Consider the following 24730-nt stretch of genomic DNA (forward strand, 5'->3'; position numbering starts at 1 on the left):
ATAGTCTCATTAGGGTCAGATTCTGGCTCAGTACCCTGTGAGGGCAATGTTGTGATCTGAGTCAATGGAACAGCATAATAATCTAGCTGTGGCTGTGCATCTGTGCACTCCATGTCCGATTCATCTCGTAATGGGCATGGCCTGTTAACAATTTCCCTTTCTAACCCAGGCACGGTATGTGTAAAGAGCTCCATGGAGTAACTGGTTGTGTCTCTGTTGTTCTGGGTGAAGGACACAAGGAAGCGACTTGTTCCTGACCAGGAACATCCACTGATGATTCGCTGCTTTTAAATTTTGCACTTTCCGAGGAGGAGGCGAAAGAGCTAGAGGCAGAGTCAGCAAGGAAAGCCAAAACTTGTTCCTGCTGCTCCGGCTTTAAAAGCGGTTTTCCTACTCCCAGAAAAGGGAGCGTTCGAGGCCTTGTGTAGCCAGACGATGACGCTGGCTCAACAACTTGAGACTTAGGTGCTATATTGCTTTTCCCACGACCACCTGATGCTCCACCACCACTACCATCATTACCAGCTGGCAATGACCACCCACGGCCACGACCTCTTCCACCAGACTTCCTCATTCTTGGAAAAATGTTACCAAACTAAGAAACGTTATATGGTACTGTAAAACCAGTTAGAAGGTGTACGTAAACTTGTTGTGAATTTAAATCTCCCTTTATAGGTGTGTGAGACTGCTGGGAAAATCAGGCCCACTGTATTACACTACACAGTTTGAGTGGCAGAAAGTGGCTGACAGATATGCCACAAACAGGACTGACGCAGATGCCCTCAGTGGCAATATAAATCTCCCTTTTTATCTGTGGGAGAATGCAGAAAAAAAGGCCCACTGTATTACACTAAACAGTTTGAGTGGCAGAAAGTGCCTGCCAGATATGCCATAAACAGGACTGACGCAGATGCACTCAGTGGCAGTATAAATCTCCCTTTTTTATGTGTGGGAGAATGCAGGAAAAAATCAGGCGCACTGTATTACGCTAAACAGTTTGAGTGGCAGAAAGTGGCTGCCAGATATGCCACAAACAGGACTGACGCAGATGCACTCATTGGCAATATAAATCTCCCTTTTTTATGTGTGGGAGACAGCAGAAAAATCAGGCCCACTGTATTACACTACACAGTTTGAGTGGCAGAAAGTGGCTGCCAGATATGCCACAAACAGGACTGACACAGATGCACTCAGTGGCAATATAAATCTCCCTTTTTTATGTGTGGGAGAATGCAGGAAAAAATCAGGCCCACTGTATTACACTAAACAGTTTGAGTGGCAGAAAGTGGCTGCCAGATATGCCACAAACAGGACTGACGCAGATGCACTCAGTGGCAATATAAATCTCCCCTTTTTATGTGTGGGAAAATGCAGAAAAAATCAGGCCCACTGTATTACACTAAACAGTTTGAGTGGCAGAAAGTGGCTGCCAGATATGCCACAAACAGGACTGACGCAGATGCACTCAGTGGCAATATAAATCTCCCTTTTTTATGTGTGGGAGAATGCAGCAAAAAATCAGGCCCACTGTATTACACTACACACTTTGAGTGGCAGAAAGTGGCTGGCAGATATATCAAAAAATACAAGGGCTGTTGTAGAATTTCAATCTCCCTACAATGATCAAAGGACAAGTATGGCAGCAATAAAAAGGACTGCTGCACACAAGAGTGTGGACAAAGAAACAAGAGAACTGTGCAGAAAAGAAGGAGCAACAGGATTTTTGCTTTGTAAAAAGCAGTTGGTTTGCACAGCGGTGTACAAACAGCCATGCAGCTATCAGGAAGCCTTATAAGCTACAAAGCTGATGCACAGAAATCTAGCCTCCACTGTCCCTGCAAAGAAAAGGTGGTGTTGGACAGTGGAAATCGCTACAGCACAAGCGGTTTGGGGGTTAATATTCCCTCCCTAACAATATCCCTGCTTCAGACGAAGCTACAGCAACCTCTCCCTATGCTCAGATCGGCAGAAGTATGATGGCGGTCGGCGTGCATGGCCCTTTAAGCCCCTGTGATGCCGCAGAAAGCAAGCCAATCACTGTAATGCCCTTCTCTAAGATGGTGGGGACTGAGACCTATATCATCACGCTGCCCACACTCTGCATCCACCTTCATTGGCTGAGAAATGGCGCTGAACGCATCATATGAAAGGGGACTTTAGCGCGAAGATCGTGTACCGCATGGCCAATCCCACACTGGGATCGGGTCGGGTTTCATGAAACCCGACTTTGCCGAAAGTTGGCGACTTATGAAATTGACCAATCCGTTTCGCTCAACCCTACAAGACACTGTGACTGACAGAAATTGTTAATTAAATGTGACTGAACTACGTGGCACTGTGACTGACAGAAAATGTTCATTAAACGTGACTGAACTACGTAGCACTATGACTGACAGAAAGTGTTCATTAAACGTGACTGAACTACGTGGCACTATGACTGACATAAAATGTTCATTAAATGTGACTGAACTACGTGGCATTATGACTAACATAAAATATTCATTAAATGTGACTGAACTACGTGGCATTATGACTGACAGAAAATATTCATTAAACATGACTGAATTACGTGGCACTATGACTGACAGAAAATGTTAATAAAACGTGACTGAACTACTTGGCACTATGACTGACAGAAAGTGTTCATTAAACGTGAATGTAATACGTGGCACTATGACTGACAGAAAATGTTAAACGTGACTGAACTACGTGGCACTATGACTGAAAGAAAGTGTTCCTTAAACGTGAGTGAACTACGTGACACTATGACTGACAGAAAATGTTAATTAAACGTGACTGAACTACGTGGCACTATAACTGACAGAAAGTGTTCATTAAACGTAACTGAACTACATGGCACTATGACTGACAGAAAGTGTTCATTAAACGTGACTGAGCTACGTGGCACTATGACTGACAGAAAGTGTTCATTAAACGTGACTGAACTACGTGGCACTATGACTGACATAAAATGTTCATTAAATGTGACTGAACTACGTGGCATTATGACCGAATGACATAAAATGTTCATTAAACGTGACTGAACTATGTGGCAATATGACTGTTAGAAAGTGTTCATTAAACGTGACTGAAATACGTGGCACAATGACTGACAGAAAATGTTCATTAAATGTCACTGAACTATGTCAAATTGTGACTGACAGAAAATGTTTATTAAAGGTAACTGAACTATTACTCAATGTGACTGACAGAAAGTGTTCATTAAATTTGACTGAACCACGTGGCACCATGACTGACCTGACAGAACTTGTTGAGTAAACTTTAGTGAACTATGTCTCGCTGTGAATGGGGGTTAAATTGCGCGCCAATATCGCTGATTGGTCACGGCCAGCGGGCGCGACCAATCAGAAAAGCTTGGTTCAAATCCCGCACCAATTCGCGGCCGGACTGGGCCTGTCCCACCCCCGGCCGCAAATTGGCATGTGATTTAAATCACGCTTTGCTGATTGGTCACCGCCGGCGTGCTGTGACGAATCAGAGACAGGCACAGTCCGGCCTGAAGCATTGTTCAAATCCCACGCCTATTCACGGCAGGACTACACCTGTAGCTGATTAGCAAAAGGCGCGGTCCAGCTGTGAAATGGCGTGGGATTTAAATCATGCTTCGCTGATTGCTCGTGCCCAGCCGGCGCGGCCAATCAGCAACATTGCCATGGGATTTAAATCCCGCTTCGTTGATTGGTCGCGCCCAGCAGGCACTGGCGACCAATCAGCGACATTGGCGTGGGATTTAAATCCCGCTTCACTGATTGGTCGCGCCCAGCAGGCACGGGCGACCAATCAGCGACATTGGCGTGGAATTTAAATCCAGCGCCAATGTCGGCTGGACACAACCAATCAGTGAAGTGGGATTTAAATCCTGCGCCAATGTCGGCTGGACACAACCAATCAGCGAAGCAGGATTTAAATCCTGAGGCAATGTCACTGATTGGTCGTGCGCGCCGGCTGGGCGTGACTAATCAGCGAAGCGGGATTCCAATCCCGTGCCAATGTCGCTGATTGTACGCAACCAATCATTGAAGCGGGATTTAAATCCCGTGCCAATGTCGCTGATTGGTCACGAGCGGCGGCTGGGCGTGACCAATCAGCAAAGCGGGATTTAAATCCCACGCCAATGTCGCTGATTGCATGCGACCAATCAGTGAAGCAGGATTTAAATCCCGCGCCAATGTCACTGATTGGTCACGCGTGCCAGCTGGGAGAGACCAATCAGCGAAGTGGGATTTAAATCTCGCACTAATGTCGCTAAGTGGGCGCAACCAATCAGTGAAGCGGGATTTAAATCCCGCGGCAATGTTGCTGATTGGTCGCGCGGTGCATTGCGGTCTCACGAGATGATGATGTAGTGGTCTCGCAAGACCGCAATGCATGGACCCGAGCATCGCGAGGAGCGGGAAAGGCCTGGGCTGGATCCGGGGGCCGACAGAAGGTGAGTATAAAATGATTTTTTAATTTTTTTAATTATTTTTAACATTAGATCTTTTTTACTATTGATGCTGTATAGGCAGCATCAATAGTAAAACGTTGGTCACACAGGGTTAATAGCAGTGTTAACGGAGTGCGTTACACCGCAGCATAACGCACTGTAACACAGCCATTAACTCTGTGTGAGGGCTGACTGGAGGGGAGTATGGAGCGGGCACTGACTGCGGGGAGTAAGGAGCGGCCATTTTACCGCCAGACTGTGCCCGTTGCTGATTGGTCGTGGCTGTTTTACCATGACCAATCAGCAACTTGGGATTTCCGTGACAGACAGACAGAAAGACAGACAGACAGAAGTGAACCTTAGACAATTATATAGTAGATATAGATAAATTTATAGATAGATATAGATATAAATATAGATATAGATAGATAGATTAAAAGCCGGCAAATGATCTGCCGTGCACAGTATAGAATAGAATAAGTTACAATAGAATAGATAGAATAGATTTTTACACATAGAATATATATATATATATATATATATATATATATACCAAAACCAAAATTGGAAGGCAGCACTCCAATTCTGTGAAGTTTATTCAGACACACGTTGTCTCTCCAATATGCCACAATTTGCAGTGACATTCCGGTAAGTATATGACATAATCAGAATTGCATGTTAAATATTCCCGAATTATGTATTGTTTGTTCGTTACTGGATGATTAAAACTAGACCCCTTTATCATGTGTGTACAATTTACACATGATAGGCATGGAAAGCAACCATCGAGTTACTTAAGAAAAACACAGAGAAAAAAACATTGAGGAGAATACCGTGTGTAATGACGTATACGGAAGAAAGTGGGCCTATAGCAGAGGTGATTAGAAAACATTGGGGTATGTTGGGCAAATGCCTACCAAATATCAAGGAATTTGGGGAACCTCCACTCTTTTCATATCGGAGAAGAAAAAACCTTAGAGATCAGGTGGCCAAACCACAATAACGGGCATTAAACAAAATGGTTGCTTTCCATGCCTATCATGTGCAAATTGTACACACATGATAAAGGGGTCTAGTTTTAATCATCCAGTAATGAACAAACAATACATAATTCGGGAATATTTAACATGCAATTCTGATTATGTCATATACTTACTGGAATGTCCCTGCAAATTGTGGTATATTGGGGAAACAACGTGTGAGTTCAAAACTCGCATGAATAATCATCGCCACTCAATAAGGAAGAAAAGACAAGACCTACCAGTCTCGAAACATTTTTCAGATTTAAAACATACGGAAAAAGATCTAAAAATCATAATAATAGACAGGGTTCCTGCCCAAAGGAGAGGGGGGGACAGAATGTGTATGTTGAAAAAACTAGAACTCCGATGGATTTATGAGTTGGACACGTTAAAGCCGAAAGGCTTAAATGTAGAGTTTAAAATTCATCCATATATGGTCCAACCCTAAGGGGATGTGTTCGTTTGAATTTGATGTATATTCACTCCAGTTACTAATATGGAACATGCAGAATTAAATCTGTTTTATTGCTCCTATTTTAATAAATGTTATGTTTGTATTTTTTAGATACATCTCCACTCCCAATAAAAATGTCCTTGTCCTGCCGTTTGATGGATTGAAGTTCACAGAGGAGGACATATTTGGCAAAATACCCTGATTATTAATTTCTACATCTTTCATATGGAAAGAAAAAAAAATTTCAAATTCTGCCTAGTGTTGGTCTGCTGGCCAGTTGAGACTATTCTTATAATTATATAAATAAATATGAAATTAGCATTTATTCCTGTCTATGGAAGATTTCTTCTTTAGTACTTGAAGTAGGTTTTTTCTATTGCTAGATACTGGGCACAAGATTGGCACACTTATATGGGTCCTGCTACGGAGATTATGTGATCTGAAAAGGTCATGGGTAGTGTTGAGCATTCCGATACCGCAAGTATCGGGTATCGGCCGATATTTGCGGTATCGGAATTCCGATACCGAGCTCCGATATTTTTGCGATATCGGGAATCGGTATCGGGATGAAAATTGATGTGTAAAATAAAGAATAAAAATAAAAAATATTGATACACTTACCCTTGGACGCGCCCTGGTTGTAACCGCTGCAACCGCCATGCTTCTGTTCCTAAGAATGAGCGCGTGAAGGACCTTCGATGACGTCGCGGCTTGTGATTGGTTGCGTGAGCGGTCACATGAGCCGTCACGCGACCAATCACAAGCCGCGACATCATCGAAGGTCCTTTACGCGCTAATTCTTAGGAAGGGAATCATGGCGGTTGCAGCGGTTACAACCAGGGCGCGTCCGAGGGTGAGTATATCAATATTTTTTATTTTTATTCTTTATTTTACACATGAATATGGATCCCAGGGCCTGAAGGAGAGTTTCCTCTCCTTCAGACCCTGGGAACCATAGAGGATACCTTCCGATATTTGTGTCCCATTGACTTGTATTGTATCGGATATCGGTATCGGCGATATCCGATATTTTTCGGATATCGGCCGATACCATCCGATACCGATACTTTCAAATATCGGACAGTATTGCTCAACACTACTGCTGGGACATCATCGGGTTCATCTACAGACGATTACGAGGTGAATGCTATTTTGGGGTGCAAGGTGGTATGTGGCAAGAAATTTTATTAGGTGGACTGGAAGGGTTATGGCCCGGAGGACAGGTCTTGGGAACCTGCTCAACACTAGTCATGGGTCAATGTAGAGGTCCATCGGCAGCGGGAGACAGCCTGAATAAGGTGTCGTCCGGCTAGCTGGAAGTGGATTTAATAAATCAGCCTAATCGGTATCTAAATAGTCAAAAGATAATATAACTCAGATATACAGAGTAATAATAAATGAAAGAGGTATCTTTATCACTGCAGAGTACGGCGCTGCCACAACTAAGATGGTGGTGTGGAGCGGACATAGTATCTATACGCAGGCGCAAGTAGGAGGCAGTGCTAACTGGATTCTCATTAGCTGGCGTACTAACACGTGGGTATGTGACGTTTTGTCATGCGCAGTAGGTTGTAGGGAACGGAGTTCAGCGGTTACACAGTCCTCCATGTGGCTTCATCTGTCCGGCGGGGTAAGCGATATGATCTATTAAGATCTTAAGATATGAATCATTGTGTATATAAGCGAATAAAGAATATGAACTAAGGAGTTTAAAGTGGTAACATCAAAGGGAAGGTGGAGTTAAAGAAGTCTATTAGGGTACGTTCACACTAGCGTTGCGCCGCCCTGCGTCGGCGACGCAACGCGCGACGCATCGAAAAACGCGCGCAAACGCGCGCAAAAACGCGCGCGTTTTGCGACGCGTGCGTCGTTTTTGACCAAAATCGGACGCACAGAAAATGCAACTTGTAGCATTTTCGTGCGTCCGACGCCAGCGTCGGAAACGACGCACGTGGCGAAAAACGCAACCAAAAAGAAGCACGCGTCCCCTATGTTAAACATAGGGGCGCGTCGCCGCTGCGTCGCCGCTGCGTCGCCGACGCAACAGCGGCGCAACGCTAATGTGAACTTAGACTATTAGAGCTCTTTAACACAATGCACCTTATACAGGTCCTTCTGAAAAAATTAGCATATAGTGTTAAATTTCATTATTTACCGTAATGTAATGATTACAATTAAACTTTCATATATTATAGATTCATTATCCACCAACTGAAATTTGTCAGGTCTTTTATTGTTTTAATACTGATGATTTTGGCATACAACTCATGATAACCCAAAAAACCTGTCTCAATAAATTAGCATATCAAGAAAAGGTTCTCTAAACGACCTATTACCCTAATCTTCTGAATCAACTAATTAACTCTAAACACATGCAAAAGATACCTGAGGCTTTTATAAACTCCCTGCCTGGTTCATTACTCAAAACCCCCATCATGGGTAAGACTAGCGACCTGACAGATGTCAAGAAGGCCATCATTGACACCCTCAAGCAAGAGGGTAAGACCCAGAAAGAAATTTCTCAACAAATAGGCTGTTCCCAGAGTGCTATATCAAGGCACCTCAATGGTAAGTCTGTTGGAAGGAAACAATGTGGCAGAAAACGCTGTACAACGAAAGAGGAGACCGGACCCTGAGGAAGATTGTGGAGAAGGACCGATTCCAGACCTTGGGGAACCTGAGGAAGCAGTGGACTGAGTCTGGTGTGGAAACATCCAGAGCCACCGTGCACAGGCGTGTGCAGGAAATGGGCTACAGGTGCCGCATTCCCCAGGTAAAGCCACTTTTGAGCTACAGAGAAGCAGCACTGGACTGTTGCCAAGTGGTCCCAAGTACTTTTTTCTGATGAAAGCAAATTTTGCATGTCATTCGGAAATCAAGGTGCCAGAGTCTGGAGGAAGACTGGGGAGAAGGAAATGCCAAAATGCCTGAAGTCCAGTGTCAAGTACCCACAGTCAGTGATGGTGTGGGGTGCCATGTCAGCTGCTGGTGTTGGTCCACTGTGTTTCATCAAGGGCAGGGTCAATGCAGCTAGCTATCAGGAGATTTTGGAGCACTTCATGCTTCCATCGGCTGAAATGCTTTATGGAGATGAAGATTTCATTTTTCAGCACGACCTGGCACCTGCTCACAGTGCCAAAACCACTGGTAAATGGTTTACTGACCATGGTATTACTGTGCTCAATTGGCCTGCCAACTCTCATGACCTGAACCCCATAGAGAATCTGTGGGATATTGTGAAGAGAAAGTTGAGAGATGCAAGACCCAACACTCTGGATGAGCTTAAGGCCGCTATTGAAGCATCCTGGGCCTCCATAACATCTCAGCAGTGTCACAGGCTGATTGCCTCCATGCCACGCCGCATTGAAGCAGTCATTTCTGCCAAAGGATTCCCGACCAAGTATTGAGTGCATAACTGAACATTATTATTTGTTGGTTTTTTTGTTTGTTATTAAAAAACACTTTTATTTGATTGGATGGGTGAAATATGCTAATTTATTGAGACAGGTTTTTTGGGTTATCAGGAGTTGTATGCCAAAATCATCAGTATTAAAACAATAAAAGACCTGACAAATTTCAGTTGGTGGATAATGAATCTATAATATATGAAAGTTTAATTGTAATCATTACATTATGGTAAATAATGAAATTTAACACTATATGCTAATTTTTTGAGAAGGACCTGTATATTAAAGAGACACATATGGAGCGGTTGTTTAGAAATATGATGCAATTTTATTATAATCACTGTAAATACATGTATTTGTTACCACCCACTGCTTGAGAAAGGCTCAGTGTGAGCCGAAACGTCTTATAGAGATGTGGGTCTGAATAAACTTCACAGTTTTTCACCTTTTCAAGAATTGGAGTGCTGCCTTTCTTTTTTTGTTTTGGCATATTATTTGGGTGGATGAGTGGACCGTCTTACCCAGGAGGCTTAGCACCCATCGGTGAGCATTGTGCTGTTCCCATTTTATATATATATTTATATATCAGTGTCACACATATATATCTTTATATTTCATAGAGAGATAGATAGCAGAATAGCTGATAATTCATTTGTTGGCTTCTGTCAAATCATTGCAAAAGCTGACAAGATAGGAGGCATGATTTACATACAGTAAACCATTGCAGAACAGTTAGATTTATATATGTCAGTGACTAATGACTACTGTTAGTAGTATGTGTGTGTAAAATTTGGGACCTGTATGTATTTAACAAAAGAATGTTTCCACGGAAAAAGCTGGTGTGTGCTCACGTGCAATTTTCTGTTCCAGAGAGTGAAAGCCAGTGACTAAGGACAGATATTAATAGCCTAGAGAGGGACCATGGTTATTGGCTCCCCTGCCTAGAAGCATATGCCCTCAGACACCCAGGAAAGGCACAACTGTAAGATGTGCCAATTCGGGCACTTAGCCTCTCTTCCCACTGCCCTGTAGTGGTGGTGTATGGGGTAATAATGGGTTAATGTCACCTTTGTATTGTAAGGTGACATTAAGCCTGACTTAGTAATGGAGAGGTGTCAATAACACACCTATCCATTATTAATCCTAAAGTTTGCAAATATTTAAATAAACACACACACATGCAGAATAAAGTATTTTAATGAAATGAAAGACAACTGTTATGACCTGGTGGTCAGGACAATAATGGACCTGGTGGTTAAGAGCACACGGAATGACCTGATAGTTACAGATAATAAAGGACGAGCTCTGGGACGTGGGAACTCTGCTGACCGCAATCCCTAATCCTATCAAACACACTAGAAATAGCCGTGGATTGCGCCTAACGCTCCCTATGCAACTCGGCACAGCCTAAGGAACTAGCTAGCCCTGAAGATAGAAAAATAAAGCCTACCTTGCCTCAGAGAAATTCCCCAAAGGAAAAGGCAGCCCCCCACATATGATGACTGTGAGTAAAGATGAAAATACAAACACAGAGTTGAAATAGATTTAGCAAAGTGAGGCCCGACTTACTGAACAGACCGAAGATAGGAAAGGTTACTTTGCGGTCAGCACAAAAACCTACAAAAAGACCACGCAGAGGGTGCAAAAAGAACCTCTGCACCGACTCACGGTGCGGAGGCGCTCCCTCTGCGTCCCAGAGCTTCCAGCAAGCAAGACAACAATCAAAATAGCAAGCTGGACAGAAAAATAGCAAACCAAAGAAATACAAGCTGGAACTTAGCTTCTGCTGGGAAGACAGGTCACAAGAACGATCCAGGAGTGAACTAGACCAATACTGGAACATTGACAGGTGGCATGGAGCAAAGATCTAAGTGGAGTTAAATAGAGCAGCCAGCTAACGAATTAACCTCGTTACCTGAGGAAGGAAACTCAGAAACACCTACCAGAGGAAGTCCATGGACAGAACCAGCCAAAGTACCATTCATGACCACAGGAGGGAGCCCGACAACAGAATTCACAACAGACAACACAGTTTTGCCATCTTTATTCTTCTGCCAATCCAAACGATGCCCTCGATCTCCTTTAAAAAATAAAAAATAAAAAAACAACAATACACCCATACCTGTCCAGCATACAATCAGTCCAACAGTGTAATCCATATCTGGGGGATGTATAGTTTCCATCCAAGAGTGGTGTTAATGCCACCGGCCCGGCTGTAAATCCCCGAGGAATGAATGAGAAGCTGCCGGCGTAGGCATCAGTGACATCAGCACAGCCTCCCAGCCTGACTTGCTATGAACTCAGCAGCGTGTGAAAATGAACTGTCACTTTCCCACTCTCAAGAGTTCACCTTGGGTCAGGCTGGGAGATTGCGCTGACATCAATTATGCTGACGCCGGCAGCTTCACATACATTCCTCAGTGGTCGCATTAGCACCGCTCCCGTTTGTCAACTATATATCCCTCAGATATGGATTACTCCATGGGACTGACTGTACACCGGACAGGCATGGGTACATCATTGTTTTTTGGGTTTTTTTTACAGAAGATCGAGGGCATCGTTTGGATTGGCAAAAGAATAAAAATGGCAAAACTATGTGTTTTTTCATTTCATTGAAATACTTTACTCTGCAAGTGTATGTGTTTATTTAAACATTTAAAAAACTTTAGGATTAGTAATGGATAGATGTGTTATTGACACCTCTCCATTACTAAGTTCAGCTTAATGTCACCTTGCTATACAAAGGTGACCTTAACCCCTTTATTACCCTATATGCCACCGCTACAGGGCAGTGGGAAGAAAGAGGCTAAGTGCCCAATTTGGTGCAACTTACAGATGGGCCTTTTCTGGGGTGGCTGGGGGCAGATATTTCTAGCCAGGGGGGCAATAACCATGGTCCCTTGCTAGGCTATTAATATCTGTCCTCAGTCACTGGCTTTTCCTCTCTGGCACAGAAAATTGGGCAGGAGCCCACTCCAGTTTTTTTGTGAAAACATTCTTTTATTAAATACTTACGGGTCCCAAATTTTACACACACGTACTACTACCATTATTACTCACTGATATATATAAATCTAAGTGTTTTGCAATGGTTTACTGTATGTAAACCATGCCTCCTATACTGTTGGCTTCTGCAATGATTTGACAGAAGCTAACAAATGAATTATCGGCTATTCTGCTTTATGAAATATAAAGATATATGTATGTGTCACTGACATACATGTGTCCCACATACCTATACTATGTGTGTATATCTATCTATTCTTCTATCTATTCTATTGTAAGCTGTCACCGCACATGAATTGACGGGTTTTCAAAGGACACTGGTGCGTATTTCTCGCAAGTCTCACTGATGGTCTGTGTAGTGTGCGAGTTTTTCTCACACCCATAGACTTGCATTGGCTAGTCTCCGCCGATATATGGACTAAATAGTAGCATAATGAGATTTCACTCGCACGCACAATACGGCCATGAAAAAAAAAAACTGTGATGGGAGCTGCCCCATAGATTAACATTGGTCCGAGTGCGATGCAATTTTTTCTCGCATAGCACTCGTCCTTATTCCTCTTTAGTGTGACTCAAGCCTAAGTGTTATTATTTTACTGAGGAGGAGTGATAGGGATTCAGATCGCGTTGTCCAATTGGGGGACAACCACTTTAAATGTTATTCAAAATGTTGAAAAAAACTACAGATAGCATGCAGAAGAAACATTGCAAGGAAAAACAACTAATCATACAAACAATAAATTAATCCTATTCAGACACTTTTATAGAACTAAATGTGCTGAAATGCTCAATGTTTCATCATAATAATTTCTTCCATATTTTCACTGTATTTTATTTAATCTGATCTGAATAAGGTTTTAATGTTCCATATTTGCTGGTAAATTTCATTGTTAATAAAAGAAGTCAAGAGTTTTCAATGTTTTTCATTTTTGCTCAGTTTCATGTTTTCTTTTCAGTATGTGTGCAGCCTTAACCTTAATTATTATAACATGTATATCAAGATGTAAATGAAAACTAGTTAAATGAATAGAGTGTATGTTAAAAGCTATGCACACAATCATTTTAAATAATTTAACATATGCTTGAAATTAGGATACCAAGCAGGGATTGAAGGCAGGGATATTATTAATAATGCAAGTGCACATGCATTATGCATTATTAATTTGTATATAAATAGATTATTTTTTAAAAAATACAATAATATACAATGTGCAAAAATTCTAAAATAGTATTTTATATTTTCAAAATATAGAAAATCTTAGCAATATGTATAAAATATCTTAAGCATAAACTTTCAACTTATATATTTAAATGAGTTCTTTGTAAGCAGTTTAATCATATTTTGTATCAATATTAATGAATGAATGAATTAATCATTAATCAAAATAAAATAATGAATTAATAACAAATTTGGAAACAAGTTCAGTTTATTATTGATTGCTTATGTTTATATAGACACAGATTTATTTAGAATTCTACTTTAAAAATTAGGTTACTTTACCATGGCTAAAAAGCAGTGATTGACACACTTCTCATGTAAACCATTATTTAAGAATACAAATAGGCATACAACAGAGCAAATATAGAATATAAAAATTAGAAATGACTGGAACAATAATCTTACCCTATTAGTGTTTTCCTGTGATACATACAGTAGTACTATCATTTGTTGATTTTAACAAGAATTATTGTTAAATATTGTTAATTATTGTTAATTATTGTTATAGTTTCACCACAGAATCAGCATCATTCCCTGTGATTTCCATGAAGAATACCCTCTTAAACCCCTGATAAAGGATACACCCAACTACATTCAGGACACAACTGACCTATTGAATAAACTAGCAGCAATAGGTCCTCTACCAGAGGGAGCCTTCCAGGTCACCATGGATGTGGAATCTTTATACTCCATTATCCCACACCAGGATGGATTAAATGCCTGCAAATTCTTCATGGAAAACACAGGGAATGATGCGGATTCTGTGGTGAAACTCAAAAAATTCATCCTCACCCACAATTACTTTGAATTTGACAACAAGATTTATCTACAGGAGACTGGTACACCTATGGGAAGTAAAATGGCTCCACAGTATGCAAATCTTTTCATGGCCAAGCTTGAAAGCGAATTTTTGATCTCATGTCCCATCAGGCCTCTGGCCTACTACTGCTACATTGATGATATTTTAATTATCTTTACAGATTCTGAGCAACAGCTAAGACGTTTCAAGAACAGTTTAATCAATTTCATCCCACTATCAACTTAACACTCAACTACTCCAGCACTGAAACTAACTTTTTGGACACTATCATTAGGCTAAAGAACAATGAAATAGTGACATCCCTGTATCAGAAGCCAACTGACTGTCCAACATATCTTAAATGGGACAGTTTCCATACAAAACACATCTAAAACTTTATTGTCTACAGCCAAGCCATCAGATGCAATCGTATATGTTCCAACCCCATGGATAGAGATAAACACCTTGGTTGCCTCAAAAAGACTTTTTTGAATCAGGGCTACCATCCAAGAACAATTGAAAGAGCTACCAGAATATCAAGGAATCACCTGATACATTACAAAGCTAAAGAAGAAAATAATCGGGTGCCTCTAGTAGTCACCTACAATCCAAATCTGTAGGTGCTAAGGGGAGCTGCACAAAAATTACAACCTTTACTGCAAAAAGATGCCCGCTTACAATCCATTTTTCCAGACCCCCTACTGTTAGGAGTTGAGTTTCCTCTGCTGCACAGGGGGAATCTCGATCCGTGGCTGCTGCGGTCTCCCATTCGGTATCGGCCGCAGTGGGCTCTGCTCAGCGGAGACGTCGCTCCCAGCATCTCGCTGGGGCTGATTCGGTGCATAGGGTCACTACTGCCTTTTCTGGCTTTCCTATGGTACCCTGCACTGATCTGCGGCGAGCGAGCCTCTCTGGGACTAAGTCCTTGTTTACTCACACTGAGCATGCCCAGGGCAGGGTCTCCCATTGGAGGTCGAGGGCCACATGTTCGGTCACATGCTCAGGTGCTGCAGTACATTCCATTGGTCCTTCTGGAAGGTCCTGAAAGGGCAAAACATGCTCAGGTACTGCAGCACTTTCCATTGGTCCTTCTGGAAGGTCCTGAAAGGGCAAAAACTTCAGTAGCAGCTTCCTGTGCTGCAACTATATAAACTGCGCATGACCGCACGGCCATGCGCTAGTATCGTCTTTTGCTATATGCTTTGCGCCAAGGTGGTCATGTGTTTGTATGTGTTCAGGGACCCGGCTGAAATAAGCCCCTAGAATGCTGGCACCTCCGGCGAGGAGATTGTGTATAAATGTGTTCAGGGACCCGGCTGAAATAAGCCCCTAGAATGCTGGCTCCTCCGGCGAGGAGATTGAGTATGCATGCATGACCACTCAGTGCTCACATCTGGGTAGTTGGCCTGTGCCTCTGTGAAAGTCTAACAGGGCACAGAGCTCACCTCTCTCGGTTACTCTGTGAGGCTAACAGAGTTAGTATATACCGCCATATAGAGCCGCCATTATTTAGCAGCAGGTACTTTCCTGCACAGTGGATCCCGGGTTGCGAACGCACCAATTCCTTTTAATAAACAATATATTTGGTGCGTTCCGCCAACCCTAACAGTATACTAGCGCCAGGATCTGGCTAAGTAATGGCGGATGAACAGCGATTGCAGGGGTACATCCAGCTGCTGGAGGGCCGGTTGGCGTCTCTTGAGCGTGCAACCTCGGCGGTGGATGTTACCGCAATAGCTGTTCAGGCTGCTAGCGTGGCTGCAGCAGCTTTACCCACTGCCACCTCTGTTCCGACCCTATCTCACCTTCCTTTACCTGAGAGATACTCTGGGGACAGTAAGTCCTGTAGGGGTTTCGTGAGCCAATGTGGTATACACCTCGAGCTTCTGGCTGCACGTTTCCCTACTGAGCGGGCAAAGGTGGGATTCATAATCTCTCTCCTGTCGGACAGAGCGTTGGAGTGGGCTACGCCGCTGTGGGAGCGCAACGATCATGTGGTGCGGAGTGTTCCTAGGTTTCTGGACACTCTGAAACAGGTCTTTTTAGGACCTCAAGCCACCCATGATACAGCGCTCCAACTGCTGGCTTTGACTCAGGGTTCAACCATGGTCAGTCATTTTGCTGTTCACTTCCGGACATTAGAGTTGGAATGGCCAGATAAAACCCTCATTCCCGTATTTTGGAGGGGGCTGGCTGACCATGTGAAGGATGCTTTGGCCACTAGGGAGATTCCCGCCACACTGGAGGAGCTCATAGCCGTATCTACTCGTATTGACCTCCGTTTTAACGAGCGGAGGTTGGAGCGAGCCCAGTGTAGGCAGAGGTTTCGGCTGGCTCCCACCTTCGCCAAACCTTTGGAATCTCCAGTCCAGGCATCAGAGTCACATGAGGCCTTAGAGGTGACACGAGCGGGATCCAAGTCTCAGTCTGCCCGTGCACCTAAGGTCCGTCATGTTTGCCAGCAGTCAGGACACCTTGCCTCCAAGGGTCCTCAGCGGTCGGGGAAACATCAGCATCTAGTGGCAGTTGGAGGAGGTACACTAGACACGGCGACGTTTGCCTCAAAGTTGTCCTTCAAGGGGACAATTACCATAGGCCCATCCACTCTTATGGTCGAGCTATGCGTGGATTCTGGGGCAGAGGGTAACTTTATGTCTTCCGCTTTTGCCCAGCGTCACGCAATACCCTTGGTGATGCTCGCCAAGCCGGTAACCGTTCGAGTGGTAAATGGGTCAACACTACCTTCACAGATTACCCACCAAACCATTCCTTTCACGCTATCTATGTCTCCATCACATCAGGAGATAATCTCCCTATTAGTCATTCCTGAGGGAATTGATGAGGTCCTGTTGGGGATACCATGGCTTCGCTACCATTCTCCTCATATTGAGTGGTCCTCTGGGAGAATTTTGGGTTGGAGTAAATCTTGCGAGGGTAGATGTCTGAGGGAGTGCGTTCAGGTTGCTACCACACAGGTACCCGCAGATCTTTCCTCTCTCCCCAAGCACTATTGGCCCTATGCAGACGTGTTCTTCAAAAGAGCTGCGGAGACCCTTCCGCCTCACCGCCCCTATGACTGTCCTATTGACCTCTTGCCTGGTGCTGAGCCTCCCCGGGGTCGAGTCTATCCGTTATCTCTCCCGGAGACGGAGGCAATGTCCCAGTACATCCAGGAGAATCTGGCAAGAGGATTCATTAGGAAGTCAGTGTCACCGGCAGGGGCAGGGTTCTTCTTCGTACAGAAGAAGACTGGAGACTTACGTCCATGCATAGACTACAGGGGTCTTAACGCCATCACCGTTAAGAACAAGTACCCACTACCCCTGATATCTGAGCTGTTTGATAGGCTACGGGGAGCGAGGGTATTTACAAAGTTAGATCTGCGGGGTGCTTACAACCTGATTCGCATCCGTGAGGGGGATGAATGGAAGACGGCTTTTAACACCAGGGATGGGCACTATGAATATCTGGTGATGCCCTTCGGGCTCTGTAATGCCCCAGCCGTTTTCCAAGACTTTGTGAACGACATCTTCCGGGATATGCTCACCACCTCGGTCGTAGTCTATCTGGATGATAGTCTCATCTTCTCTCCAGATATTGACTCCCATCGGAGAGATGTTCGCAAAGTCTTCGACCTCTTACGGGCAAACTCCCTCTACGCCAAGTTGGAGAAGTGTGTGTTTGAGCAGGAGTCCTTGCCTTTCCTTGGTTATATCATCTCTGCCAAGGGTTTGGCTATGGATCCTGCCAAGCTACAGGCTGTAACGGACTGGCAAGAACCCCATTCTCTTAAAGCGGTGCAGCGCTTTATGGGGTTCATTAATTACTATCGCCAGTTCATTCCACACTTCTCAACTTTGGTAGCTCCCTTGGTTGCCCTCACCAAGAAGGGAGCAAATCCCAAGTTGTGGTCAGAGCAGGTCTCCAAAGCCTTTCTCTCAATCAAGTCACACTTCGCTAGCGCTCCCATCCTACATCGCCCCGATGTTGATAAGCCATTTATTTTGGAGGTGGATGCCTCATCCGTTGGTGCTGGAGCAGTCCTTTTCCAAAAGGATGCTCAAGGTCGGAAGCATCCTTGCTTCTTCTTCTCCAAGACCTTCACACCAGCGGAGAGGAATTATTCCATCGGGGACAGGGAGTTGCTGGCCATGAAGTTGGCTTTTTCGGAGTGGAGACATCTCTTGGAGGGAGCTCGCTTTCCCTTCCAAGTCTTCACTGACCACAAGAACTTGGTGTATCTGCAAACGGCCCAGCGGCTGAATTCTCGCCAGGCTAGATGGTCCCTGTTCTTCTCCCGGTTCCATTTTACTCTTCATTTCCTCTCCGGGGAGAAGAACGTTCGTGCTGACGCTCTCTCCCGCTCCGTGGTGTCATCGGAGGAGGAGGAGCCTCGGCTCATTGTCCCTTCTGAGAGCCTGAGAACTGTAGCTCCGGTTTCGCTAGAGTCTGTGCCCCCGGGCAAGACTTTCGTACCAGCTAACTTGCGACCGGAGGTTCTCTCTTGGGCTCACTCCTCCAGAGTGGGTGGGCATTTTGGGACCAAGAGGACATCTGAGCTTCTGGCGAGAACATACTGGTGGCCGCATATGGCCCGAGATGTCAAGGACTATATTCAGGCGTGCGTTTCTTGCGCCCAGAATCGGTCTCCTCGGCAACGGCCTGCTAGGTTGCTTTACCCTCTACCGGTGGCAGACAGGCCCTGGGAGATGGTCGGGATGGACTTTGTGGTGGGTCTACCCAAGTCGCGTGGCTGCTCCATTATTTGGGTTGTCACCGACCATTTCTCCAAGATGGTGCATTTGGTGCCGCTTCCTCGGTTACCCTCAGCACGGGCCTTGGCGGTGTTGTTCATTAAACACGTTTTCCGTTTGCATGGTATGCCTGATAAGATTGTCAGCGATCGGGGTCCCCAGTTCGCATCTCGGTTTTGGAGAGAGCTCTGCCGTTTACTCAGCATAGAGTTAAACCTCTCGCCTGCATACCATCCCGAGACGAATGGGTTGGTGGAGAGAACCAACCAGACTCTGGTGACATATTTGCGACATTTCGTCTCTGCTAGGCAGGATGACTGGGCATCTTTGCTACCTTGGGCGGAATTTGCCCTGAACAACGCCGCAGCCGATTCCACTGGTCAAACTCCTTTTCTCCTTAATTACGGCCAGCATCCACGTGTCCCTGTGCCCATGCCCGTGTCATCCACCGATTCTAGGGTGGCAGACTGGGCGGTGGAGGCACGTGACATCTGGGACCGCACACAGGATGCCATCCGGGCCTCCAAGGAGAGAATGAGGGTTTCGGCTGATACACACCGGCGCCCCGCTCCGTTCTTTGCTCCTGGCGACTTAGTGTGGCTCTCCGCCCGTAACATCAGGCTGCGAGTTGAGTCCGCTAAGTTTGCTCCTCGCTACATTGGCCCGTTTAAGGTTCTGGAACAGGTCAACCCTGTGGTCTACCGTTTGGCTATTCCTCCACGCCTTGGTATCACCGATACTTTCCACGTTTCCCTCTTAAAGCCCGTTCATTTGTCCCGGTTTTCCGAGTCATCTGCTGGGACATCGGGTTCATCCACGGATGAGTTTGAGGTGAATGCTATTGTGGGGTAAAAGCAAAGCAATATAACAGGGACCAAAAAAGAAGAAAAACATACACGGCAAAGAACTATTAAAAATATGGCTTTATTAAAGGAAATGCCAATGATTTACTCAAATAAAAACAGAAAAACCACATCCGCGAGGCAACAGGATTATAAAAATTAAACAGCAATATGGCCCCCACAATATAAAATATATATAGTTAACAAGTTGTACACCAAACACTATAGCATGTAAGGATAAAATCTCTCAATGTGAAATTATATAAGAAAATATATATAAACTATATATGTGTGTTAAAAAGTATATTTATATGAAAATTGTCGTGTACAAAATAAAATAAAGTGAAGATAATTTCTTCACCTGACTGCAAAAAATCCCATACATTTATAATGCATCATAAATATCTATTGCACAGAAACCAAGTGAAAAAAACAATGTGTAACCCAAGAAAAAAAGGGGGGGTTTAATAAAACAGGGGGTTAATAAAACCCAATAATATAACCACCAAAGCTCCAGTAAGGTGCAAAAATTATTAAATTGATAATGTGCTGACACACCACTCAGAAATAGTTAAAGGTGCAAGGGTGCAAGGAGGTACGTGGCAAGAAATTTTATCTGGTGGACTGGAAGGGTCACGGCCCAGAGGATAGAACCTGGGAGCCTGTGGAGCACATTCGGGCTCCGCTGCTTATCGCAGCTTTTGAGTGTAGTGAGGCTCAGGGGGGGGGGGCAATGTTAGGAGTCGAGTTTCCTCTGCTGCACAGGGAGAATCTCGATCCGTGGCTGCTGCGGTCTCCCATTCGGTATCGGCCGCAGTGGGCTCGGCTCAGCGGAGACGTCGCTCCCAGCATCTCGCTGGGGCTGATTCGGTGCATAGGGTCACTACTGCCTTTTCTGGCTTTCCTATGGTACCCTGCACTGATCTGCGGCGAGCGAGCCTCTCTGGGACTAAGTCCTTGTTTACTCACACTGAGCATGCCCAGGGCAGGGTCTCCCATTGGAGGTCGAGGGCCACATGTTCGGTCACATGCTCAGGTGCTGCAGTACATTCCATTGGTCCTTCTGGAAGGTCCTGAAAGGGCAAAACATGCTCAGGTACTGCAGCACTTTCCATTGGTCCTTCTGGAAGGTCCTGAAAGGGCAAAAACTTCAGTAGCAGCTTCCTGTGCTGCAACTATATAAACTGCGCATGACCGCACGGCCATGCGCTAGTATCGTCTTTTGCTATATGCTTTGCGCCAAGGTGGTCATGTGTTTGTATGTGTTCAGGGACCCGGCTGAAATAAGCCCCTAGAATGCTGGCACCTCCGGCGAGGAGATTGTGTATAAGTGTGTTCAGGGACCCGGCTGAAATAAGCCCCTAGAATGCTGGCTCCTCCGGCGAGGAGATTGAGTATGCATGCATGACCACTCACTGCTCACATCTGGGTAGTTGGCCTGTGCCTCTGTGAAAGTCTAACAGGGCACAGAGCTCACCTCTCGCGGTTACTCTGTGAGGCTAACAGAGTTAGTATATACCGCCATATAGAGCCGCCATTATTTAGCAGCAGGTACTTTCCTGCACGGTGGATCCCGGGTTGCGAACGCACCAATTCCTTTTAATAAACAATATATTTGGTGCGTTCCGCCAACCCTAACACCTACTACTGTGTTTTAGGCATCCCAAAAATTTAAGAAGCATTATTGTCAGAAGCTCCTGGTCCTCTCAAACAGCGGCAGGAATTCTTCCTTGCAGCCAGAAAAAATGTAAAACTTGTCCATTTATAATGACCACAGACAAGATAAAGATTCCCAACTCACATCAGGACTACAATATCTCAAGTACTTTTAGCTGCATCACATCTAATGTGGTGTATTTAATTATTTGTATTAAATGTCCAACTATGGGTCTGTATGTGGGGGAGACAGGGCAAAAACTTAGGACAAGAGAAAAAAGAATGGACCTACTGGTAGCAAAATATTTTTGTATCCCCGGTCATTGCATCATGGACATGAAATATATGTCCATTGCATCATGGAGAGGTTGCTGCCGCTTCGTCAGAAGCAGGGATAGCGTTAGGCAGGGTCCATTAACCCCCAAACCGCTTGTGCTGTAGCTTTTTTTTCCTCAGCGCTGTAGCTCATTGGGCTGCTGTAGAAGGCTCCCTGATAGCTGCATTGCTGTTTGTACACCGCTGTGCAAACCAACTGCATTTTTCAAAGCACAAATCCTGTTGCTCCTTCCTTTCTGCACAGCTATCGTTTGTTTGTCCACACTTTTTATTTAATTTGTGCAGCAGTCCACTCTTTGTTATTGCTGCCTGCCATACATTGCTGAGATTACTGCAGGGAGATAGTAATTGTAGGACAGTCCCTTTTTTTTTTTTTCGTTACATCTGTTCAAGCCACTTTCTGCCACAGAAAATATACTCTAATACAGTGGCCCAGATTTATTCACTAGTCTCCCTGAATAAAAAAAGGGTGCAGATTAAAATTGGCAAATCTGCATCAGTGGCAGTCCTGTGTGTGGCATCTGTGTCTCATTTTCTGGCACAGAAAACATACAGTCTAACAGTGGGCCTGATTTCTTGCCAATTCTCCCAGAAATAAAAAAAAAAAAATAGTGGGAGATTAATATTGGCATTTGTGCTTCAGTGCCAGTCGTGTGTGCCATCTCTCTCAAATTGTGGGCCACAGAAAGCCTAGTGTCTGTTTTTTTTTATTTTGGTTTTTAAATTCTCCCTGAAAAAAAAAAAATAGTGGGAGATTAATATTGGCATTTGTGATTCAGTGCCAGTCGTGTGTGCCATCTCTCTCAAGTTGTGGGCCACAGAAAGCCTATTGTCTGTTTTTTTGTTTTTTGGTTTTTAAATTCTCCCTGAAAAAAAATAAATAGTGGGAGATTAATATTGGCATTTGTGCTTCAGTGCCAGTCGTGTGTGCCATCTCTCTCAAATTGTGGGCCACAGAAAGCCTAGTGTCTGTTTTTTTTATTTTGGTTTTTAAATTCTCCCTGAAAAAAATAAATAGTGGGAGATTAATATTGGCATTTGTGCTTCAGTGCCAGTCGTGTGTGCCATCGCTCTCAAATTGTGGGCCACAGAAAGCCTAGTGACTGTTTTTTTTTAAATTTTGGTTTTTAAATTCTCCCTGAAAAAAAATAAATAGTGGGAGTTTAATATTGGCATTTGTGCTTCAGTGCCAGTCGTGTGTGCCATCTTTCTCAAATTGTGGGCCACAGAAAGCCTAGTGTCTGTTTTTTTTTATTTCGGTTTTTAAATTCTCCCTGAAAAAAAAAATAGTGGGAGATTAATATTGGCATTTGTGCTTCAGTGCCAGTCGTGTGTGCCATCTCTCTCAAATTGTGGGCCACAGAAAGCCTAGTGTCTGTTTTTTTTTATTTTGGTTTTTAAATTCTCCCTGAAAAAAAAAATAGTGGGAGATTAATATTGGCATTTGTGCTTCAGTGCCAGTCGTGTGTGCCATCTCTCTCAAATTGTTGGCCACAGAAAGCCTAGTGTCTAGGGTTGAGCGACCTTCACTTTTATAGGATCGGGTCGGGTTTCACGAAACCCGACTTTTGGAAAAGTCGGGTCGAGTGAAATCGGCCGATCCTATAAAAAAGTCGGGGTCGGGGTCGGCCGAAACTCGAAACCCAATGCAGTGCAGTGCAGTGCGGAAACTCTCCTTCAGGCCCTGGGATCCATATTTAAGTGTAAAATATAGAATTAAAATAAAAAATATTGCAATACTTACCCTCTGACGCGCCCTGGTACTAACCGGCAGCCTTCCTCCTTCGAATCCGCGCTTCTAGGACCTTGCCGTGACGTCGCGGTGACGTCGCGGCTTGTGATTGGCCGCGCGGCCGCCCATGTGACCGCTCGCGCGGCCAATCACAAGCCGCGACGTCACCCGCGACGTCACCGAAGGTCCTGGAAGGGCTGATTCTTAGGAAGGAAGGCTGTCGGAAGGAAGCAGGGCGCTTCCGAGGGTGAGTATATTCCTATTAGGTATATACTCACCCTCGGAAGCGCCCTGCTTCCTTCCGACAGCCTTCCTTCCTAAGAATCAGCCCTTCCAGGACCTTCGGTGACGTCGCGGGTGACGTCGCGGCTTGTGATTGGCCGCGCGAGCGGTCACATGGGCGGCCGCGCGGCCAATCACAAGCCGCGACGTCACGGCAAGGTCCTAGAAGCGTGGATTCGAAGGAGGAAGGCTGCCGGTTAGTACCAGGGCGCGTCAGAGGGTAAGTATTGCAATATTTTTTATTTTAATTCTATATTTTACACTTTAATCTGAATTCCGATACCAATTCCCAATATCTTAAACATATCGGGAATCGGGATCGGAATTCCGATTCCAGATTCAAAAGATCGCCGACTTCATGGCCGACCCCCCACTGGGGTCGGGTCGGGTTTCATGAAACCCGACCTTGCCAAAAGTCGGCGACTTTTGAACAATTTCGACCCGTTTCGCTCAACCCTACTAGTGTCTGTTTTTTTGTTTTTTAAATTCTCCCTGAAAAAAAATAAATAGTGGGAGATTAATATTGGCATTTGTGCTTCAGTGCCAGTCGTGTGTGCCATCTCTCTCAAATTGTGGGCCACAGAAAGCCTAGTGTCTGTTTTTTTTATTTTGGTTTTTAAATTCTCCCTGAAAAAAAATAAATAGTGGGAGATTAATATTGGCATTTGTGCTTCAGTGCCAGTCCTGCGTGTGTGGCATCTGTCTCATTTTGTGCCACAGAAAACCGAGTGTGTAACATTGTGCCTGATTTTCCTTGCAGTCTCACCCACCTAT

Source organism: Ranitomeya imitator, chromosome 1 (assembly GCF_032444005.1).
Source record: "Ranitomeya imitator isolate aRanImi1 chromosome 1, aRanImi1.pri, whole genome shotgun sequence".
In the NCBI taxonomy this organism is placed as follows: domain Eukaryota; kingdom Metazoa; phylum Chordata; class Amphibia; order Anura; family Dendrobatidae; genus Ranitomeya; species Ranitomeya imitator.